This window comes from Anas platyrhynchos, chromosome 13, assembly GCF_047663525.1.
Source record: "Anas platyrhynchos isolate ZD024472 breed Pekin duck chromosome 13, IASCAAS_PekinDuck_T2T, whole genome shotgun sequence".
Taxonomy (NCBI): domain Eukaryota; kingdom Metazoa; phylum Chordata; class Aves; order Anseriformes; family Anatidae; genus Anas; species Anas platyrhynchos.
Window position 1 is genome coordinate 1061618 of NC_092599.1, and position 15382 is coordinate 1076999.

General features: G+C 43.2%; 1 long non-coding RNA gene across 1 annotated transcript in view; it reads left to right on the forward strand.

The window, feature by feature from the left end:
• Positions 1-343: 343 nt before the first annotated feature.
• LOC106014724 (uncharacterized) overlaps positions 344-15382 on the forward strand; it is a 37224-nt gene continuing 22185 nt past the window's right edge. The window contains exons 1-2 of the long non-coding RNA XR_001186259.5: positions 344-475; positions 573-746. This is a non-coding gene — a long non-coding RNA (uncharacterized lncRNA). The remainder of the gene's footprint in view (positions 476-572; positions 747-15382) is intronic.

Consider the following 15382-nt stretch of genomic DNA (forward strand, 5'->3'; position numbering starts at 1 on the left):
AGTCCTGCTACGTGATTTCCCTCCCTTTGATGTCTTGCTCTAATTTTTATCAAGAGTTTTTTTTGCTTGTTTTGACATGATTGGCGGGACGAAGACTAAGTCTGTCTTTTGACCTAACAAACCCTGCAAAGACGACCATGCAGATGCAGTAAAGTGATCTAGGGTTAGATTTTTAAAACTCAAGAATGTGAAAGAAATCAGGCTTCCTGTGTAAGATTTGTGCTGTGCTGCCACCTTCCCTTCTCTGTGCATGCCTACTCACAGTTGTTTTCAATTACTCCATTATTTGGTCTCCTCCTTCTCCCTTATATTTTTGACTGGTATGAAATCTGGAAGCAGCAAACATCCTTCGATGTCATATACTCTTGTTCTCAGCTGGATGCTAGAAACTTTCCTTTTCATCTATCTCCATTTCACATCTGAAAATAGAGCTAAATGTGAAATTTTGACATGTTTGACTCATACAGGTTGGAGGGTAAGCTGCCCTCTGGTAGCAGGAATCATGGCTATATTTTCTTAAGCTATAACAGAAAAGTGCCAGTGAAAAACATTGGTGTGGGTTAACTCCACAGATGAAACCAAGTTAAGAGCCCAGGCTGCAGTGCTGATCATTTGAATCGTTTCCTGCTGTGAGGAGAGACTCTGAGTGATGTCCCGAACTGAGGAACTGCTCCTGGTCTGTATGCTCCGAACAGCTCTGGCACAGGAGAAAATACCCCTCGTGGTGCCCAGTTCATGTCCTGGAGGTGGGTGAAACTTCAGTGCCATCGCTCTCAGTGACCGTGCAGTGCTTTGCTGGGGGCACCTTGTGGCAGGCAGGTCAGTTATATTCTGCCCTCACCCCATAAAATACAGAGATGACTACGCGGTGTCTTTGTTGTGCTTGGGGCACAAAGGCAGTCCGAGGAAATAAGTAAGTGCCAAACAGCCTGAAGTGATTGCCAGCGTGCCCTCTGGGGAGGCTAGGGAGGATGCACTGGGTCACAGTAGATGTGCTTTTATGGAGTATTTTTTTTTATTTTTTAAAATGAAAAGACACAACAAGAACTCCCTGTCTCAAGGCAAGGCAGCACTAATCAAGTAGTCATACTGATGCATTTCCATACTTTTGACTGCCAATGAAGTAATCAGAGTTCATTTAACTATTGTTGTGTCATTAGGTATCATGGATGAGTTTCTGTGTGTAACAAAAACAATATTACTGCTATTTTCTTAAGACTTTGGCCTTTTTTGTTGTAAAATTTGATGTATAAAACTTTGAAGTTAAGGATGCTTTACTCTTCTAGCTAAGTAAACTAACAGCTCACTTAACTGGGAGTTTTTAATGCACAGCCTCACATGTGAATTATTGTCTGCTCCTCGTTCTTACCTTGCCCTTTTCTTCCTTTCTGTGGCCATTCCTTCCCCTCCAGAAGCAACACATAGCCACCCTTCCTTTGCTTAGGAGTTTCTTCATCTCAATCTTCTGCTCTGTAAGGACTTGTACCTGACACGTCCCCTCTGCTTGTAATGAGCTTTCACTCAAGTCGCTGATCAATAGCAGAAACCAGCAGGTCTGTCGCTATTGCTTGTTTTCTCTATCTTGAATCTGCCAAGATAGATTAGACTATTGCCAAGGTCACTCAATATGTTGCAAGTGAATGAAAAGATATCTAGTTGACTTTTTAGGACAGGACTGCAAAAAGGCAAGACCGGAGCTAAACTGAGTGTACAATAACAGATGAAATCTGCATCAAGGTCACAGGAGATATTTTTAAGGGAACCTTTGACATATGTGAGCAAGATGCACATCCCCCCTCAGAGGAGACGTTATTACGCTGCTTCTAAGGTGAAGTATCTTGGCAGTATCATATGGAAAGGAACAGACAAAAAATTGAGGAATTGCAATCAGAGAAACTCAGGTGAGGCTCTCATGAAATCAATAGGATATTTACATGTTTTTCTGGGTGTGGGGACTCAGCTGTTGGAAGTCACAGGAATAGGAGTAGCCTTGTGCTAATCACTCCACCCCAGAGGCAATGGCATCCTCATGCCAATGCAGCTGGAGGCAGCAGTGATAATGTGAGCAGTCAGCACTAGCACAGTGCTGGTTTAAGTGTCTGATGTGCTCCAGAAGCCTCTTGTGTACTGGGGTTCTTGTACAGCTGAGATGTGTAACTTCTGTGAGCAACAAGAAAAGAAGAAAATAGGCAGCATGAGTCATTTGAAGAAAAAGGCTGTTGGATTAGCAATGACTAAAATCTCAGAGAAGCAAGGTTTATAGTAAGTAGTTATATATTTTATTAGGCTGCTATAATGGGGACAGGTATCTTTGTGCCTTATATGTCTGAAAGCTTGTCTTTTTTTTTCCAGTTCCATCAATTGGTTTAATAAAATACACTGTCTATTTAAATCTTCTAGCCTCAGATTGTCTGCCACAAAACAGCTAATAAAATTACAGCTATCTTTTGAATATAGTTGTTTCACTTAATGGATTGTCTTGGCCATGTTGCAGTGATGTGAAGAACCCCCTCAGAATAATGCTTGTCCTTACACTGCAGGACAAGTTAACATCTATTAACATCTATGGATGTTAACAAGTCTTCTACTAGAAAAATCTGAGTCGTAGGGTTAGCCAGTTTAACAAATAGACATGAGACTTGCTTCCATAGAAACCAAAAAAGAAATCTCCACTTGCTCTTTGCTCCTAGGCTTGGATTTCAGACTCTTTGAGAGTTTGAAGCTATTTGATCTAGGACTTGAAATTCAGTTTCTCTGCATTGAGATGAAGTGTAGCTGGGTATGTGATTTAAGTATAAAAGTTAGAAGAGTTATTGGATTAGTTGCTCTGTTTAATGTCAGTTAGGTTATTCATGCAGTCTTGAGTAGAAACATGTGCTTGATTGCTGCCTTAGCCTGGAACTGAAGCGGTTGGGAATACAGCAATGGAAGTAACCGGAGTGTAACAGATCCTTTGGAAAGCATGAAGAAGGTAACAGGGCACTTCTGCTTTCCTCTGCTGCTTCATGTCCATGAGGACACCCTTGCAGGGCTTAGGTCAGAGGATCAGTGATATTAGTGGATGAAGGAAGTTGTGGAAATTAGTTGAATTGTAAAAGAGAATCTCATAATTACCCACAAGAGAACCCCTAACGGACAATTATAAACTGCCAAAACTTTCAGCCTGCTGCAGTTGTTCTGTGTTTGACCTGAAGTCTTCAAAGGCCTGCAGACTTAAAACCCATTTGAGTAGTCTGAGTGCATAGTGACTGAACAGCCAGCTGAAAAAAGGCAAATAGAAGTCTGCAGCTTTGACTGTACTTATCCTACGGTTTTATCTCTTCCTAATTGAATTTTAAATATGCTGATCATGAGTCCCTGAATGAGGACAGACTAAAGCACCAGATGAAAATGCAACAGCAGCACTGAACTTGCCTTCTGGCTTTGAAACGTACAGCGTTGCTCTCACTGAAGCTTATCGAGCCAGTGGCTTCAGTTTGCACGAGCACCAAGGTTTGGGGCCTCAGAAGCTCAGCCATCAGAGCCGTCCAACAGCGGGCACCAAGCATGTCCTTGAGGTAGAGACACCGTGTTGCTGAGACAGTTAAAGGCAGACTGAGGATTTCTCAATAATGTGAGTTCTTGCCCTGCTGTCTGTTCCTCTCTTTCCCTGCTTTGGCTTCCAAGCCACTAGTGAGTTAGATTTTCAATTTCAGGCAGGTTGGCACAGAGTAAGGCGATTGCTAGGGAGGTGCTGGCATGTGAGCCCAGCTCGCAGCTAAGGGTGGAGAATCTTTCTCCTCTTGAATCTGAGAGGCTGGATTTGATATAGCAGTACTTCATGTGTCTGCCAGAATGATCTGCACCAGAAATCAGTTTAATAATTTGAAGAAAATCTTGTCTGTTTGCAAACAGAGGTAACAGCCACCTAGGGATGTGAGGGACAACTTCAAGCACTTGTTTTGGTCTTCTACAACATGGTGTTTTTTCAGTTTGGGGATCTTTCCTTCTGTTTTCCTCATTGTTAGGCTCCATAACTGGCTTCCAGTGGGAATTACAGTGATAGCATGCAGAATTGGGAGGCAAAGGCCTGAGTCAGCTCATCTGCTTTATCTGTAGAAAGTGGAAATGGGAGAAAGCTGGCAGCAAAGTGGTAAAAGAAAGGGAGAACAGGACTGATTCCCTGACCTGGGGGGACTTGACTTGTACTAGATAGTGTTCTTGTCTGCAAATAACGGATCAGACTGTCAAAACTGTGCTACGCTACTGCTCAGCCCTGTATTGTGGGAACCAAAGGTGAGTCTGTGCCATGCAGGGCTCATGATTTGATTAAGGTAGAGCATCTTTGGTCTGACTGTGGTAGTATCTCCAGCTCAGTCCTCTGCTTCACCTTGCAGACCTGCGAGGCCTTCACAATCCCTGGTCAGGGGTGTGAGGAAGTTCAAACAGTGCAAAAGTTTGTTTTGAGGAGGGAATATATCCCACTCTGTTTTTTTTCTGTTTTTTTTTTTTTTTTTTTTTTTTTAATATTGAATTACTCTGGTCACACAGTGTGTTTTAAATACAGAAAGATTGCCTATAAAGTGTGATAATTAACTGATGTGAGCTGTTTTTTTTCAGGGGTGTGGGTTTCTAGGCCAGATTCTGGGGAAGGAAGGTAGTGCCTGAGATAGTGCTGGCGTGTCAGCGGCAGCGTCTTGTTACAGCCTTCCCAAAGTGCCCAGGCAATCTTTGCTGATGGGATATTGATCTTGGTCTTGTCTGTTGCAATGGATTCTGGAATGAATCGCTATAAAACAAGCATGTGCTTAGTTTTATAGGATATTTTTCTACCCCTGAATTTCTTTTTACATGTTTTTATTTCAGCATCTCTTTGAAAACACAGTATTTTCTTCTAAAGAGCTTTGCTTGTTTATGGAAGTGTTGAGAGATTTAGACATAACAGTCAGAGTAATCAAATGGCAATACAAATGGGAGCTGAGATTGGAGGCAAATTGTGAGAACTGGAACCTGTTGCAGACTAATAGCTAATTGTTGAACTATTCATTTCATTAAAGCCAAAACAAAAGTGTTGGAATAATCAAGAATTTGCTTTGTTTGTGGCACGCTTTCTGTTTCTCTTGTTGATGCAATTACTTTAAACTGAAGCACTCAAAACTGCAAAAGGATTTGGATGTCTTCCCTTCTCTTTGGAAAGGGTGACAAACATCTTCGGCTTGTAGAAAATGTTGTAGCTCAGTTGGCTTTATTAGCGTGATGAAATGTGATGCAAACAGATGATTAATTTTCCTGGACTTTGTGAAAAGTGACTCTTGGCCCATGCTTTTTCCTTCCTGTTCAACATCTGCACCTGCCTACATGCAGCCTGGGAGTTCAGGCCCATGGCATTAGTGCGAAATAAAGCTTTTTTGCTCATTTTTCTTCCTGCTCTGACACTTGTGCCCACTGACCTGTTTTACTGAGGCTGTTACTTCCAGTCTCCCCAAACAGCAAAGGAAGCCTCTGCCAGCAATGGGGGCATGTGGAGCCTCCGTCGGTGTGGAGAAGGGCACTCAGCTCTCTTTTGGCCTTATTTGAGTTATTCTCGTCTCTGCCTCACTGCACAGCAATTGTCATTATTCCTCTGGGAACAAGAAACACCTTCCTGAGCTGAGGGCACAAATCCTGACCATGAGGAGGAAGAGGGAGAAGAGTCAACGCTTCCCACCCAAAGGCGGTGTGTGCTCTGGTGTGCCCACAGCCTCCCCTCCCTAGCAGGCTGCTTCGATATTTGGCAGCAAAAACCCTCTCCTTGACTGGACTAGTGCAAACAGGTACAATTGCAACATGAAAGACTATTTTCCATTTCATAAGGGAGGTGTTAGACATAACACAACAGTTATAAACTAATAGCTGGGTCGTAATATTTGCCCTTGTATTCTGCGGCACGTGTTTAATTGCCCATGGGTTCTGCCTCCTGCTCTTCTAATAAGCTGAGCGTGGCTTAGTGGCTTCCCTGCTAGGAACAAGGAACGCTTGCACCTTCTGCCGGAGAGGAACGGAGCTGCTTCAGCACCCGGTCTGAGGAAGGATGCTCACGGGTACCCCTGGGCATCCCGCCCTGCTTCTCCTGCTGGCTGCGGTGGGTGCAGCCGAGCTGTCCTGTGGGGCTGCCCCCTGCGATGTTCCCTGGGTGTCCGTACGCACAATTCCCGCTTCTACAGGCTGCTTTTCCTGGGGAATTGCAGCTGGAGCTCATGGTTGCTTAAATGTGTTCGTTTTTGTTCGGGCAGGCTGTGTCGTTCTCTCCTCGTATGCCCGCATGTGATAGAGATGTGCAAAACAGTGCAGTGCCAGCAACCCTGCCAAGCTCTTAGTAAACCTAAAAACTGAGCAATCTTTCCCTTTACACTTCTGCATAAAATAATATCACATAAAAAGGGAAAGGATATTTTATAAGAGTATAAAAGTTTCCAGTAATGTTAGATGCATGTATTTTCATTGGGTTTCACGGTGTTATGATAGCAGCCATCGCTTCATTCAGTGCATTTTCTCGTAGTGAGAAGAAATCGTAATGCTGAATCCACCAACTGTAGGCATTAGGTACAGTAAGACTGCAAACTAACAGCAGCTGCAATGGGAAGATGGACATGTTTGTAAGCATTCGGGGAGGGCTGCGAAGTGTGCTGATTTTTTTCTCCTGAAAGATGGATCTTTCCTTCGCTGGTGCCTGGGGCTGTATTCCATTGTGGAAGCTGTGTCCTCATTAATGAGTGAGCATTTTCTTGAAATGGAAAGTGGGTAATGGTTTTAGTCAGAACAAAATGGAAGTGACAGGAGAATGAGATTATATAAACACACGTGTGTGCGTGTTAAATTTTGAAGTGTCTCAGTTTCTCGTTTGCATGGCATATGAAAATTGTAAAGTGAGGAAAAATATCACAAAATGTGAAGCTGCATCAAATATAATGGATTTACTGTGATTTTTTTTTTTTTTTTGTTAGAAAGGAACAATTTGAGGATATGTAAAACATTTGAAAAACAAACTTTGAAAAACAAAGCTGGTTGCTTGGGAGAACAGAGTGGAGTACAAAACTGAAGCAGTTATAAATTATATCCTTTGGAAGTAGATACACATTTCCTAACAAATCTAGCATCTTTATTATCACAGACATTCATTAACCAACATGCTTGGGATTGTAGGAAGCTTAAAAAAAGTGTAACAGCTGTTTTATTTGTTTTCTCCTTTCTGAAGGTGTGATTTGTTGAGTGTTTGTTTCTGATGCTTGTTGCTGCTGCAGGTGACAAAAGCTCATTACGGAGGAGAGGCAGCGGGCTCATTCAGTGGGTGGGGATGGGAGGACGTGGGATCTGAGCTGTGTGTTGGGAGCATGGCCCGTGTATTCTGCACAGTTAGCTCGGATTGGTGCATTTTGGCAGCAACAGTCTATGGACAGTGCTGAGGATCAAAAAAAAAAAAAGCTAAGAAGAATAAATGTATGGGGTCTCACTGGGAAATTTTTAGGATCCATAAACTGTTGAGATTTTAAAACTTTATTACGTTTGTCTACCAGAGAAACATGCCTTCTGCCAGATACAATATTAAGAAAGAATGTTTTTCTCTGAAGTTGTTGTACGCCACGCTGTCTGCTATGATGCCTGTAGCACAGAATCGCATGCGTGGCTTTGGGGCATGCAGTGCGTACACACCCTGACACCAGGCAGATCCTGGCATCCTCCTGAGGTTCAGACTAAGGCAGCTTTCCTAGGGAGCAGGACACTGAATGCCCTCCAAACAACCCTTTGACAGCAATGGCTCTTTTGTTTGAGGGAGCCTGGCTTATTTTGCAGTGCTGCTCCCTTTGGAGCCAATAAACTATTACTGGTGTGAGCTCGTGATCAAGTGCAGTGCAACACACAGCTTGGGTTGTCAGCTCATGGGGGGTCACTGGCCACATGTGCCTGTTTGGTGCAGCTGCAATGCCCAGGAAAGCATCCTGGCTTGGCACAGAGTGGAGAAGCAGCTGAGGTCTCTGCTCCCATCAATGCAGGCCAGGGCTGCTCACAGCCATGCTGAAACAAGTGGCCACTGCATGTGCCCTGTCCTGTAAAGATGGGCAGGCAGCCCCTGGGGAAGCAAAATGAGGATAGCTTTCTCTAACAAACATGTTTTAGGCAGAAACCAGACCCTATTCCTTGCTGGGGTGGCCAGGATGGCTCTCAGTGAGCAGGATTTCTGCAGGTGGTTTTGAGGCAATGCTGTGCAAGACTTCTTCAACCCAACCGTAAGAATCAGTCTTCAGCTCTGGGTTCTTCATGTTGGTGTGTTGGGCTCCTGGAAAATGCTGTGACCTGGGGAAGTTGGCATTAAATCCTGCTTCCATAAGGTCAAGGGCATGGTAGCTCAGTTGGTATGGGTAGAGTTTCAAGATTTATTAGGCTACTCCTCAGCTGGCTTTCTCCCAAAGGCCTCCTGCGGGGTATGCATACCTTCTGCACCTTGACGAGGCTGCAGTGCACTGGGAAAAATTGCTTCTTCCTGAGTTGATCCAACCCCCATTCTTTCACTGGTATGTGGAGGCTGATGCATCTGGAATACTCAGTGGTTGCCAGAAAATTGGGATTTCTGCCATAGAAATTTGAGAGAACTTATAGGAAACAAATGTAGAAGTTGAGTTATGATTAGTGGTCCATGTTCCCAGGTGGCATAGCTTCATTTCCACCAGTGAGGCAGAGCTCAGCTGAAATCCAACTCCCAGCATTTTTTAATGAGAGTGGGAACTTGTGGTTATTTCCCAACTGGAGAGATGCCTTTTGATTGGAAGGGGGGACATTCACAGAAAAGCACTGCATTTTTTTTTGGCATTTTGATAAATGAAACGATCTGAAGCTGTTGAAAGATCCCTGTAAACAAAAACAAACAAAAACATAGACTAGAAGATGACTGTAGTTCTTTAAAACTGCAGGTCTTGGAAGCTCATAACATTGAGGAGATCTACTAAATTAGGAAAATGGAAAACTAATGGGATGTCCCTCTAGATGAAACAGAAGCAAAAGAGCCAAGCAAAGTGGTTGGTGAAGTTCTTGTATAACGGGCAGTAAAAGGCTCTCCTTACTTTGCATACTCCACTTGAATAATAGGCTTTTTTAGCTCAATACATTGTTTTCCTGTTGGTATGTTTAGGTTGTACAAGCTTGCAGGCTGTAGCTGACAAGCATCAATATTGTTGCCGTCATCATCATTACCTTCTGCAGCAGCTGAGACCTGGCCATCTCAGGGGTGTCATTGCCTGCTTGGCGTCTTATTTCTCCTGCCTGCAATAAGCCTCCCATTGGGCACCATCCATAACACTCAAAGACATCAAAATGGTCTCCTGCTGCCCTGGGGACTTCTTTTATGTCTCTGGCATACAGAACGCATGTTCTGTTTGGAAGAAGGTGGCATAGAGAAATGACAATTTATTAACCCTACAAACCAAATTTATAGCATGGGTTATGTCTGACAGTCCCAAGCATGAAAAGCAACAGATGATCTAAGGTATCAGAGCTGGAAGAGCTGGTAGTATTTTTACATGTTTAGTAGCTTTAGAGCTTTGCTCAGAAAGTAATGTGTATTTTTGTGACCAGTACAGTCATGGTAGGTCAAATATAACACCAAGGGGCATCCATTTATATTAGAATGCTTCTCTTCTCCTCTAAGCAGGTTCCTCTGCTCATGTTGCTGGCAGCAAAGCAGAGTTTTGGAAGCTGCTGTTTACCTGTTGGTAAAACTTAGATAGCGTCTGGTGGCATTGTCTTTGCTCACACCTTTTGCAATGCTTTAGATAGCAGCTACTGCTCCCGTAGGAAGAAAGAACCTGCCAGAATGAATTCTGGCTGTGATTTTCAAAAAGGTTTAATGTGGGTAGCTATACAAATCTGAGAGAATGCTGGTGAGAGTTTGATTTCTAATTTAATTGTATTTGATAGTGCATGAAACAAATCATATCATTGCTATGTACAGAATTAAAAAGCATAGCGGGGGATAACTTACTTTGTAGCTACTGTCTGTGAAGTTAAATAGCATCCGGCAAGTGTTTTACAAAGTTCTGTTTTGTTTCTATGAGGACGGAAGAGAGGAAAAATATTCTGGAGGAAGGGGAAAATGTAAGGTTTGTTGGGGAAAAAATAAAGAAAAAAAGCTGAGTTGTCAGTTTGTATTGACAAAACTTCAGAGCATCAGCTAATGGGAATTTACGAGCTGTAACAGGTTTGTAGGGGATATTGTACCAAACAGGCTGTGTGTGTTTACGGCGGTGATAACTCTTGGCTGGTAGACAAACCAGGAGGTTCGTATACGTGTCTGTCTGTTACTGCATGCAAATAAATAAATAACTAAAAGTAAATGAAGATCTGATGATATTGGAAGAGCCAGAAAAAGGCAAATGATGAACTGCTGTGAAGAAGCTTGTATCTCCAGCTAAGGAGGCACACTGGAACTGGTGATGTGACCTCGGCACTGCCTACAGAGGGGTACGTCTGAAAGTCAATTAAGGCATCTGGTGCATGTACGGAGCAGGGGCAGATTGTCCCCATGGTGCTGGGTTTTGCTGGTGGGTAGGGCTGGAACAGCCCATCGGGGTGCAGGTGCCCCCCTGGCAGCCCCTCGGCACACTGTCCTCTCGCCTGCACAGCCCCGTGCCCTGCCACGGGCTGGCTGCAGGAAACCAGAAAAATCAGGGCTCCTGGGGCTGAGCTGCAAACCCCCGGCTTCCACGTAAGCCGAACCTGAATATTAGCCTGTCAAAAACCACGTAAGAAAAACTGACCTCATTTGCAGGTAGCTGCAGAGAAATTTCTTCTCACTCACAATATTATGAACACTTGTTCACAGGAGCCATCAAAAATGTCACAGACATATGCATAAAAAAAAAATATTTTCTCTTTCTTGTTTCCTTTGATGTTGTGCTGGTTAACATGAGATGAACTTGGACTTAGGAGAGTTGTTTGGATGGAAGGGGAGAGGGTGGCCAAGTAGAGATCTATAGGGTAAATTCCTCCATACTTCCCATATGTGTGTAACTTCAATCACTGCTCTTTTTATTCAGATAACTTGTAGGTTATGTGTTGTAAATAGCAGCTGGGAGATCTGAAAATCGAGAATACAACTTGGTAGGACTTTGATGTGATATGTGAAACACAAAGATTAGCAGAATCAAATACAAAATTTGCCATTAAAATATTGTTGCTAAATAGCTTAAGATATGAACTGATGCTTAATTATGGAGAAAAAAGCGTTTACAATTTTTTGAATGGAAATGGGAAAATTGAGTCTTTTTGACTTACAGGGAGCACACTAATTTAAAATGGAAGAGTGAAATTGGGTTTCTGTGAGTTAAGTATAAATTAATCTAGCTTCTGTAAATAAGCTAGTGTTGAAAGAGATTAAAAAAAAATCCTTTGATAACAAATGTTTCTGAAGCCAACATCAAGTACTTTAAAATACTGAAAATCTTTTGTGATCAGCAGTATAACCTCCAGGCACTGATCGTGTTTGGGATTTGTAGGATTGATCCTAAAATGGCATAGAAAACAACAACAAAACCAAAAGATTATGAATTAGACATTGTAAGATGTCAGAACAAAATGTTGCAGCCTTGTATCTGGGTCTCGTGCCACTGTTAATTAGAAGTGTGCAGCCACTGTCAATGGCAGTATTGCCCTCATCCTGCAACTCTCTTTGCCTGTAAGGACAGAGAAGCAGACTAGACAAATGTGTTCTGCTGTGCACAACCCTCGTATGGTAGAATTAGTCAATTCTGAATCATCCGAATAGCAGACAATATATTTCTAAATGTAGAAGTAGCAGCTGAAGACAGCACCAGGGTCTCTTCCAGTTCAAACAGCAGCATGAGTCTATGCATCTGCGTAAACATCCTCTAAAATAACGTGGTGCTTGAGAGAGGAAAATCAATCTTGCACAGCGTATTTCCTCTGTAGTCCCTTTTTTTGTGCTTAATGTGTAGTTGTGCATAATCATCTGCCTCATCACATTCTAATGGTTGAGTTTATTGTATAAAGAAATCAGAGACTTGCTCTTCCAATACACCACGTCACAGCTCGGCTTTGTTGTGTTTGCCTGTTTGAGCTACCCTGGGGGAAATGAGTGTTCTTTCAGTCCTTGAACAAATAGATCGCTACAAAGGTGTGTCAGTAGATTTGCTTTGTTTGTGCTGGTGCACTTGACACTAGTTGGGAAGTCAGCTTCCTCTTAGTAAATATCTGTTTACTTCTGCCTCCTTGAGTGCTAGGCAGAACTGCAGGAGAAGGAGGTGTCTTGTACTGCGTGGAACCACAGTGTTGGGAAACAGAAGCGCTTCCAGGCTTACCTCTGACAGGACTGTAAGCCTTCAAGCTTGTCGCTTTTTCCAACTGCCTCGACAGTTTTAATATGAGATATCATCTTTTATCTCTCCCTCCAAGTCTTGCTTCTTTTTTAGGTTGTTTCAGTTCCCTGGGTATAGCTTTTTATGTGCATGCATGAGAAGGAACCCAAACTTTTTAAGGGGTACTGGCTCTGGCCTACTTGGAGTTTGGGAAAAATGTGAGCTGTGCTGCCATGGCCAAGCAATGCTGCCTGCCTTCTGTCGTGGGCAGCAAGCCTTGTTTCTTAGCAGCCGTGGTGATGGGGCCGTGCAGTCTCAGGAGCTGCGTTGGCCTGTCCAGAGAATTTGGAGTACAGCCAGGGTGAGCCCCTCACTCACAGACCTGCCCATTTCCACTGATATAGTATCTTCTTCTTCTGTAGCTCACAGACTGACTCCAGTGTCATGAGATAAAATTTTCCTTTATTTATATCTCAGCTGCATGATCCAGGGAGTCTGCTGGTCTAATAATAAATGTCTGTCACATAATTCAAAGTAAATAAATCCCATGATAGTTAATCATGTGTTGGGCACAAATCACTTACAATTTCAAACACAATGTTCCTTTATATTAAAAAAAAAAATAAAAAATAAATAGATTTAATGATGGGGAAATTTAAAACCAGAGTATCTGAGCTGAGTGTCAGGTTTAATTTTCACTTACTAAAAATATTAGTTAATGTCAAATTTCTTAAATAAATATCATCTGAAGAATTTATTCATAGCAAATGCAAGTACCTTTGCAACCTTTGTTTTCAGCTGAAACAACATGCTTTGTGGGATTATTAAATGCTATTCTGTGAGCTTTGAATTTCAAATGAAGTAGGTTCAAAAGCCTCCGGATTGATTGAAGAGTAGATGGAAGGAATCAGCTCCAGACCTGCTGTCTGACCTTGAACGAGTTGTGTCAGTGCTTAACACTTCAGCTTGCACCTTGATCCGGGGGTAGGGATAATTACCTCGCTTCGTAAAAATGGAAGCAGAATTCCTTCTTATTCTCTGCAGCACAACTTCCAAATACTTTTATTGTGATCAGAAGTAGTGTATAGGACTACTTTTGCAGCTAGTGTTGTAGGCTGAAAACCAGGGGTCTGGGTTTGCTCGGTGGTTCTGCCACAGTTTTCCTTGGTGACTTTGGACAGACGGCCTGTCTCTGTGTCTTGGTGCCCGCTGGTGTTTTTATCTTCCACTTTCTTGCTTCTGCACCTTACAGGTTCTGAGGTGTGTCTCCATGGGTATGAATACCAGTGATACATCCAAGTTCAGAATGAAGTGGGGAAGGAAGAGAATTTGGCTTATATCCTGGGTGAGTGGACGTGGAGCACCAGAAGAGAAGGGTGCTACACGCAGTCTGTTTGTCAGCCTGGTCTGTTCCATCCTGGTGCCTTTAAAATAACACCTTTTTTGGCTAAAAGATAGGGATGTAAAACACAGCTCAGACTTTCAGGCAGCTGTCCCACACCTTTGGCCCTTCCTGCAGGTTCTCTACAGAAACAGGGCTACCCAAGCACTCGCTGTGCTGCTGTGGTAGTGCACGTGGCAGAGCCAGCAGCGGGAGGGGAATACACACTGAAGCTTTTTTGTCATTTTCTTGGGGAAAAAATCTTTATTGCTACTCTGTGAAACCTGAGGGAAGGATTTTGTTCTCAGCAGGGAAAAGACGGGTTTGTTGCTTTGAAGAAAAGCATATCTCCAGCAGCCTGCAGCAGGGAGGCCTGTCCCCCTGCTATAGCTGGACTCATGGCAGGTCTTTCACCCTGGTGAATAAAGCCACGTGCTAGGGACAAGCGACGTGCAGCTGCAGAGGGGTCAGCCATCAGCAGTGGTGTGGGTGAGCAAAAGGGAAGAAAGCTGAGGCACTTCAGCCCCCTGTGAGGGTTGTGACGCCGTCAGGATTTTGCCGGTGATGGTTCAGCTGATGCTGTCCTTGGCAGGTTCCCTTGGCAGGGAGGAGAAGGAGGATGCCGAGGGATTGCCTCCTAGAGCCGTACCTCCCTGTGGGGCAATGCTTTCCCGTGTTTGCAGAGCATAGGAGGCAGAGCTGAGCTGAAAACAGCCCTAACTGAGATTTCCTCCAACTAGAAAAGAGATGACACTGGGGGCGATCAGTATGTTATTGTCTCAACACATTGAACAAATTTGTAGTGAGTCAGAAAGGGGGCTTCTATGTCAAACACGGTCATTTTCCTATTCCTTTCTTCAGTGTGAGTCCTTATTTTCCAAGTATTCATGCACATCTCCATCGTAACTGGTAATTTGACAAGTACAGAATAACTTGCATTGGCTGCTTTCAGCTGCCTTTTAGTGCTTTTATTTGCAGCCAGATACCCCACGTGCTCCATTAACACTGCTTTCATGGAACATTTATGCAACTTTATTACAGTATTTTTATTTCTGAGGATTATTTATTGAGCAGCAGCTCTGAAGGTTAGGCAGACACATTTAGGAACTGTGATGTATGTTTATCCTTCAGCTGCTTCAGCGTCTGAGTGCCGGGGAGTTGTTAATTGTAAGTACGTGAAGTTCAGCAGCACAGCGTTATCAGGAGCGTTTGACTTGGGGCTGAAATTCAAATGTTTGTAACTTAAAAGAAGAAATAAGTCTTCAGGAGATGGAAGGCAATCTCATGACTGAGGGTAAAGAGAAGGGAGGTAGTTGGATGCAATTTGTGAGAGCAAAGTCGGTGCTACCATGTTTTTTGAGGTCACAGGGATGATGTTAGTGCTGAATCCAGTTTACCTAGCAGTTTCACACGTCAGCGACCTCCTTATATTATTACACCACAATTAAAAATGAATAGAGTTCTCCTCCCTCTTCTGTATTAGTTAACTTCTCCGTATGCTGGTAGGCTAAATGGGTATTGAACTGTTTAATTAAACAGCAAAGTCTGGGGAGAAGCCAGGAGCATGCTGTCAAATTAAAGCAGTTGCCTGTGTAAACAGCCTCCCATAAATCAGATTCTCTTGTATACACAACAATTGTTAATTGAATAATTACCTAAGTTTCATCTCTTAATTTTT